Source organism: Oryctolagus cuniculus, chromosome 2 (genome assembly GCF_051225735.1).
Source record: "Oryctolagus cuniculus isolate XC-2025 breed Fujian yellow rabbit chromosome 2, ASM5122573v1, whole genome shotgun sequence".
In the NCBI taxonomy this organism is placed as follows: Eukaryota; Metazoa; Chordata; class Mammalia; order Lagomorpha; family Leporidae; genus Oryctolagus; species Oryctolagus cuniculus.
In genome coordinates, this window is record NC_142868.1 from 64,162,972 (window position 1) to 64,171,928 (window position 8,957).

Consider the following 8,957-nt stretch of genomic DNA (forward strand, 5'->3'; position numbering starts at 1 on the left):
GCAGAGCCACTTCAGCGGCACAGTCCAGGGACTCAGCTCGGCTGGAGGAGTCCCATCACCAGAAGCAAGAGCAAGTGTCAGCACGAAGGGGAAATGAGAAGCAGACAAGCACAGAACTCCGCTGGGCTCCGGGACCGCGTGGGCTTCAGACACCAGAGGCCAGGCGTGAAGCTCCATTCAGATACTTCCCTTCCCCAGGGCTGGCGATCCTACTGACCGCTGTGCCGAGGGTAGCCTGTTCATTAGCAGCAACCATTTAACTTCTCTTCTTTTCTTTTTTTTTTTTTTAAAGATTTATTTATTCACTTGAAAGTCAGAGTTACACAGAGAGAGAAGGAGAGGCAGAGAGAGCGAGAGGTCTTCCATCTGATGGTTCATTCCCCAATTGGCCACAACAGCAGGAGCTGGGCTGTTCCAGAGCCAGGAGCTTCTTCTGGGTCTCCTACGCAGGTTCAGGGGTCCAAGGACTTAGGCCTTCTTCTACTGCTTTCCCAGGCCATAGCAGAGAGCCGGATTGGAAGTGGAGCAGCCGGGACTTGAACCGGTGCCCTTATGGGATGCCTGCACTGCAGGTGGCTGTTTTACTCACTACACCACAGCGCCGGCCCCCTCTTCTTACTTTCATAGCCACCAAACTTGTTTCTTCACCCCTCAGTGCTTTCATTCAGATCTCACCTGAGAGCTCCCCATTCACGCCTGGCACCATACTTCCCACCCCACTCAGCCTTTCCACTCCTGGCACTCTGCCCCTGGGTCACATGTGGTCACAACAGATGGGAAATACAAAGCAAGGGACAAGCTCTTCTTACCAAGGGCACATTGTGAGCAATGTGTTTTCTATGAGCTGCAGATGGGAATTTGAACTTATTTTCCAAAGTAAGTGTTTTGAATACAAAGGGATCAGACACTAGCATTCCACTTTTATAAAGAGCCCTATAAATATAATAGCTTTTGTGTTGTATTGTAGTTCTTGAATACTTGAAGATGGAATCATAGCAATCTTTTCTGTGACTAAATGATATGTAACACTCCCAGACAACTTCAAGTAGCTCTGTATGACCTCTTACACACCTAAAAATGAAACAATTCACACTGTAGATAAACTATGAGTTAGAAAGCATTTTTTCCCATCTTTATCTCATTTGCTTTTCACATGAGCCCATTAAGTTGGAGCTCTCTTAGCACAGTACACATTTGGTGATCCCCAATAAGTAGTTGATAAATTAACAAATGCTCAGTTTTTTACAATGACAAAGCATGTTCTGATTGTTCCAATGGTTTACCCACTGAAACATGGTTTCGTAGAGACAGATCTGGAGCCCCAGGGGGCTGGCTGATCGTCCATGGCTCTTTGATGCTGCCTGGACCAGGATATACACGGAACCAAAGGGGTCTACAGTGGAACTGTACCTGTCGCCTGCATCCCAGAGTGTAGTTCACTTCATAGGGAGCGCTTCAGGAAAAAGTCCTGTGTACCAGAGCTTTGCATGATTCCCTTGCACACCTTCAAGTCGAGAGGTCGCTCTGAGCAATTCCATCAGACACAGCTCTCTCCTTCTCTTTAAGGCATAGGAACCCTGCTTTGATTTTTTTGTGTTTCACCACAGGGCTAAGCACACCCTAGAGGTATTTAATCTGTTGACTTGAATTGATCTCAGATGCTGAGCTTGGCCTGATGTGAACCTTCACACGGTAGGACTCAGCAGGTCATTGGAACTCATTTCAGTTTAAATCCAAGGCCCCTGACAGTTCCCACCAAGTCTTTCTGAGGTCCATGGGTCTGGTCAAAGGACCATAGCTTTGACACTAGTTGCAGTTAAAGCAAAGACCTGTTCATCCTTCCAAGTCTGTAGGTTGAAGATATATGATATTCTACAGGCATTTATGTCCCCTGCTCAAAACTAATCACTTACCTGAAGAATAAAATGTGAAGTCCATAGCCCAGCATTTCCAATCCCATTTCACTTTTCAAACTTGTTTCTCGTTACTCATTTACACCTTCCACGTGCTCGAGCCAAGCTGTACCATTTTCAGGAATCCATACAGAAGGCTCATGCCATCTCCTTGCCAGGAGAGGCCTCTCCCTCCTCTCCTCTTTCCCATTGTCCATCTTTGTATAACCCAATACATCTGATTCATTCACTCTCTTGTTAAACAAATAAATATTCTATGTCTACTGTCAGGCAATAAAATGAATGCTTGGAACGCAGAGCTGAAAACCAGATTCAGAACCCTCTATGGAGATTGATTTCTTTATCAATGGTTTAGATAAAATTGGTAAATTGATTAAACGGTTACCAAGCATAATATATTGTGGGAAGGGAGATTAATGTGTCCCAAGGCAGAGAAAAACAGGAGATCTTACCTGGAAGAGGTTATGAAGGGTCCTTTGGAAGCAGCTATTCAAGTTGAGTGCTAAAGCCATGTGAGAGTTGGAGGAAGAACATTTTAGAACAAGGAGCAGCAGACATGACCCTCAGGAGGAATACCCACTTTTGAGCCTTTGTCCATGAGGCGTTTTCTCACCAACTGACCCATGTTGGCCTCCAATTGAAAACAACATTTCCTTTCTTCACTTCCCTTGTGCATTATCTGTCACTGTCTTGCGGTATGTCCCACCTCCACCTCAGAATAAAGTCATTTATCTCACCCACCCTGTGGCTAGTATGTGTGTCAAAGTCACTCTAAAGCAGGCATGTCCCTCTTCACTTTCTGTGGACTTTAGCATCCATTTCTGTTTGAAAAGGTGGGTTGGTAGCAAAGACTCTCGGCCCCAAGCAGAGGTAGAGCAGTGTTCCTTAAGGGGCTGGCAAACCGACATGCCCGCTGTTCCATTCCTTCCACACTCAACAGCACTTGTGGCCTGATTACTTGTTCAGCTATCTCTGTCCACTGGAGAAGAAGCATGACTCTGAGATTTCTTGCAGGATTAAAAAGCAGTACACTGTTTGCCACTCTTTTGCTTACAACATTGTTCAAGTGGTGGATGGGCAGAAATGATTAAGCCATATGTCTAAAATTGGAATTCTGACTTGGGACATAAATATCTAAAATACCTATGTAATTAATAACAGTGGAAAATGTTAGAGAGAAGGATTAGACTAATCATGTAAGAAGACTCAGGTGCAGGTTAGGAAGGCAGGCTTGGAGAAGCAAATTAAAGTCACTGGCACATGAAAGAGTTAAAAATCATAGCATAAAAGTTGGTTTCATAAAAGAACAGTATTCTACAATTGTCTTGTTGTGATATTGAATGCTACTTGAGTAAATTAGGAGTGGTGTTCTCTTGTTTAACTGTCATTAAAGAACTCAGTGGTTAATATCAGTTTCCCCACCAAGATCCCACTGAGTTTTGTGAAATTCTCCAAAAAACTCTGCAACAGGAGAATTTATAAGCTCTGCATGTTCGACCATCTTAATGTGTGAAACTGACTGAGAGAGCTGAGACTAACTCTATGCAGCTCAATTCCAATTTGTTTGTTTTTTAACAATGTCTTTGACGTGTTATACATTATGTCACGTTCCAATGTGATAGCAAATGACTTCCTGTGTCCAACAAGAAATACATTTTAAGAATCCAGCCAACTACACTGTTATTTTCCTTGCTGTTTTCAATGCCAGGCACTTTGCCACGTCTTCTTTCTTGAGAAGATCTTTTCTCAGCAACAGAATTAACTCCTGGTAAAACAGTCAAACTTAGACTGATGTCCTTCTTTTTCTCTCACCTCGGAGAGCAAAAGGAGGTATTTTGCAGTGAATAAGTCACCTTTAAAAAGACTCCAGCACCATGAGCTCCAAGAATATTGGAGGGCTTGCAAGTGTTGTTTTTAAGAAAGAGAAAACATCCTTTGGAGCTGAATGCAGGTAACTGCATGCCACATTCTCTAAGAATAGCAAATGTCTTTTAGTTGAGTTTATCTGCAATCTGCCTTGGTGTTATCCACAGTTAATTCTTAGTAGCACAGAGCAATCCTTAGAGGAGCAACAAAACATTTGTTCAACACAATCGGTGAACTGAGAACGTACACAGTTGGAGGAGGGGTGAGTAATAGGAGCTGGGGGTGGGGAAAGAATAGAATTCCTACAAAAGTTTGGTAATAATCTAAAACTGAGTTAGGGGTCCTAGTGGGATTCCTCCCCCTTCTAACAACAAAGTACAGAGTGAAAGAATATGCTCGGTGTACTTTGTCTTGCTCGCGCGTTTGATCTGAAAGAACAATCAGATAGGACTGATTTCTGAAGACTGTTCAGAACAGAGGGATCCCGCGTGCCCCCAGTGATAGCCAGCATTGTCAACAGGAGGCATTCCAGGTACTGACACCAGCACCTGGAAACGCTCAGATGCTCAACATTTTATCTTTCATTTCAAAATCTACTGCTGGGAATTCTCTTTATACAATGCATTGGATGATAAGTGTTTGGAGGAGGACTGGATCCTGGAGGAGAATAAAGCTTGGACCTCAGAGACTGAGAATGAACACCCGAGGAATCAGATATTTTAAGGTTAAGGTAGAGACTTTTTGAGATGGAGAGGAGCTGCAGAAAGAAAGAAAAGTTATATCCTCCTAAACCCAAACTTCTCATTTGACCTCTAATTGGTCACGTGTTTCTTGTACTACCTGCACACCGACTAGCCTCATTAAGCCGTCAGACAGCTTGGCATAAAGTTCAACATAATGAGAAGGCCTCTTTACCTCAAAGGTGTCCAAGACAAGCTGGAAATCCCCTTGGAGGATTTCTGCCAAGAAATTTCGCACCTTTGTATCCCAGCTAAAGGCCTCCAGTTTTAAGGGATAGAGCAGATTAATCATTTTTTTTTCTAATCCATTTTTAAAGATATAGATGTCAGTGACTCTGTCAAATATCTGAAAAAGCCATCTTAACTAGAGCTCCAGATTGCAGTGCCTGCATGCCGAAGTCATGGGGCGCAGGTCTCGCTAATTCTTAATTGAATGGGAAAGCAGTATCTCAGAAATCATTTCCATCTCCCTTTTGAACCACGTAACAGCATGGGTGTCTGGGTTGGGTTTTGTTGTTGTTGTTGTTGTTGTTGTTGTGGCTTTTGTTGCTCGTTTGTTTTCAAAGCAAGCACACAATTCTTCTGTGATTCTGGATTCTCGTCCTCACATGGGGTAAGTGCTAGGACTGTCAATAATTCCATGGCTGCCAGTTAATTGCATATTAGGGTCAAGAGTTAAAGTTTGTTCGCATTCTGAAGCTATCCATCGTCTTTGGTTTCTGAAGTCCGATTTCTGAAATGTAAAGCTTACAGAAGGGTTGATAAATCACACAAATGTTTAGGTCTTGGGCTGACTCTATTTCATACAGGTGAGCAATTTATTCAATATAATTACTGAAATCCAGGTGAGGCTAGTCCAGAGAACAATAGCAAAAATAATAAATATACTCTGCTTCCAGTACTTTCATATGTCTGTGATTCAGGTCTTTTAATTGTATGTAAACCTCTCGGAAATCAGTGTCCACATCACACTGACTTTCAGTGCTCCATTCCCTTAGAAACTACTGAACGCACCTAATCTGTGTTTATTAAGTTTCCCTCCGGTTAATGATGGACATTTTCATCTTTGAAGAAGTAAAATAATTGTGAAGGTGTCTGGAGTATAATAAAAGCAGATGACAGAAATTTAAAGGTTTTTTTTCTCTTTTTTTACTGTTTTTGAAAGAGCTAAAATAAAAGTTTCAGGGAGGAAACCATTACTTTTCGTCCATGCCTTCCCCCCCACCCCCCCCCCACCCCTAGAAGGTAAAGTTGGCTAAGTGAAAAGAGATCAGAAATAGTATTGAGGATCAGACATGGAGCATCTGGGGCAGGATTAAGGAGAGTGGAATGTGAAGACCTTTGCAGTACGTGCTGGGATATGTCCGAAGCATAAGTAACAATAGCAAAAAATGAAAACTGAAAAAATTGCTCCATTTTTGTGGTTCTTGTTTTGTTTTAATCTATTTGGGAGCCCAAGAGACACATAGACACAGACTGGGAAAGTACCCATGCACTCCTTCATTCCCCAGATGTCTACAACGCCCAGGCTCAGGCTGGGCCCAGGGCAGAAGCTCAGAGCTTGGAATCCAGTGCAGGTCTCCTATGTGGATGTCAGAAATCTACCCACCTGAGCCATCAGTGTGCTTCTTAGGGTCCATATTAGCAAGAAATTGGGGTCAGGAGTTGGAGCCTAATATCAAAGCTAACCACTCAACGGTTCAGGCATGCTAGCTGGCATCTTCACCACTAGACCACATGCCTGCCACTGTCCGTTTTATAAGCAAATGAATGCACTCTTCAAGCTGTAGCTACAGTTTTAACCTATATGCCTCCTATTTGAAATCCTTTTGGTTTTCAAGAACTATACATTTTAGTATATTTATTGGAATCTCCTTATTTAAACTTTGTCTTGCCTTTATAAAATACTTACATTTTTACAATATTGTACAATATTTGAAAGGAACAATTATCTCCTAAAGGAAATCAATACAAAATTTGTAATCAGTCTTACCAAACTGCACAAACAGATCACAATTCCTTTTGGTTGATGTTGCAGTGAGATTTTGATAACATCTCTAGAATAAATATTAAAGGAATTTTATATAAAGCAGGAATACAATACATGTTTTGGTTCTATGTAGGAAGGGGAGCTATTGCAGACAAATGCACCATTCCTTTTGTGGCAAGTGTTCATAGCACAAGTACTGTGCTATTAAGAATAGTCTGTTTAAGAAGCTGGTGTTACGGTGTAGCAGGTAAAGCTGCCACCTGCAATGCCAGCCTCCCATGTGGGCTCCAGTTTGAGTTCCCACTGCTCCACTTCTGACCCAGCTCCCTGCTAATGGCCTGGAAAAAGCAGCAGAAGATGGCCCAAGTACTTGAGTCCCTGCTATCCATGTGGGAGACCCAGATGGAGCTCCTGGATTCTGCCTGGCTCAGCTCTCCCTGGCTGTTGTGGCCTTGTCTCTCCCTATCTCTCTATAACTCTGACATTCAAATAAATTTTAAAAAAATACTTTCAAAAAAGAATAGGCTAACTAGTCTAAGGTTTAAAAAAATAGTCTAAGGATTAAAAAAAAAAAAAGAATAGTCTAAGGGTTACCTAGAACCAACATTGCCTAAATATATTTCCCAAAGCAAACTCCAAATTTATGAAGTTCAACTTATTACATACACATGTGTATACACATAGAAACATACACAAACTGAGGATGGTTTTTAAATACCATAAATCTACAAGTGACCATTACGTAATTGTTAATTTAAGTCAAGAATATTTCTGGTGCTCACTTGCTGTAAAATCAAAATCTCCAAGCAGTGACTTGAAATATTATAAATCACAACCACTTAGAAATTAGGAAGCATGTGTTGCTAGAGGCATATGCATTTCTGCAGATATATGGTACTTGTGATATATGATATGAAAATTTATTTGTTGGCTTTCCATTTTGGAGTAAAGTAAAATATATCTCATTTCCCAAGATGTTATCTGTTCCTGAGAGTTCAGGACATAGTTCAAATTTTACCTACCCAGTGAAATTCCCCAGATCAGAATATACATGCATTATTCAGTAAAATGGTCCTTTTCTATGAGATGCCTGTGTTTGAGTTCTCTGAGTTAGGGCCAGGACTCTTTCCTGGAAAGCAGGGAAGTGGCATGAGAAGGTGTGAGAGCCGAGGCTTGTTCTTTGACTTATCTCAGTCTCCCCCAAGTTCCTTGCAAAATGTCAACTTGCAACTGGAGGAGTGAACTCCCACTGCTAAGCAGCATCCAGCGAAGAAAGGTCATTTCCACAGAGAGGATAAAGCTTCGGCTGACACCAAGGCTCTCTCGGGCCACGTGGCATCTGCTCCATCTAGCTGCTCACTTTTCCATCTTGTTGCACTTCAGCCGCAGTCATTTCTTTTCATCTACAAAGTTATGTAAATTGCTACTGTTGTTTCCTGTCTGTCCCTTCAGACTTTGTGTGAATTTCACCCATCAGCTTTGATTACCTTCAGTATTGTACAAAACTGTTCTATCCTAATGTATGATGAGAGTCTAATTCAATGTGTCCTCCTCCACATACTTTATCACATGTTCCCCAAGGTATCCACATTTGCATTTATGCTGTAATTGGCATAGGAAGGTTCAAACTCAGAGGGAATTGTCTTACCTAGGCTTATATTCAAGTGTGTGATTCTAAAGTAAAAATTTTAAATTTTTTAAGGTGAATAAATTTCATGTATTTCATATACATATTTTAGGAGCACAGTAATACTTTCTACCCTGCCCTCCCTGCTGCCCATGTTCCCACCCTTCCTCCTCCTTCCTTAGCTATTCCTTCCTTTCCCAGTCCTTCCTTTAATTTTTATAATGATCTACTCTATTTTGTACTCACAAAATTAATCCTGTGCTAAGTAAATAATTCAACAAATAGTAAGAAGAAAAAAACAGTCCCTCAACAGTAGAGATGAGAGCTGCAATAATCGTTGAATTAGAAAATGTCAATTTCACCCATGTATATTACATTTTTGATACTCTATTAGTTACCACAAATCAGGGAAAATATATGGTATTTGTCTTTTGGGGACTGGCTTATTTCACTAAATATAATGGTTTCCAGTTGCATCCATTTTGCTGCAAATGACAGAATTTCATTCTTTTTTAAGGAAGGCTGAGTAGTATTTGTAGTGTATATATACACCATAGTTTCTTTATCTAGTCTTCGGTTGATAGACAGCTGAGTTTATTCCATACCTTAGCTATTGTGAATTCACCTGCAATAAACATTGGGGTACAGATAACTCCTTCATGTGTTGATTTCATTTCATTTGAGTAAATTCCCAGGAGTGGGATGGCTGAGTCATATTTTCAGCTTTCTGAGGTATCTTCATACTGTCTTCCACAATGGCTGTACTGGTTTACATTCCCACCAGCAGTGGATTAGGGTACTTTTTGCCCCACATCCATGCC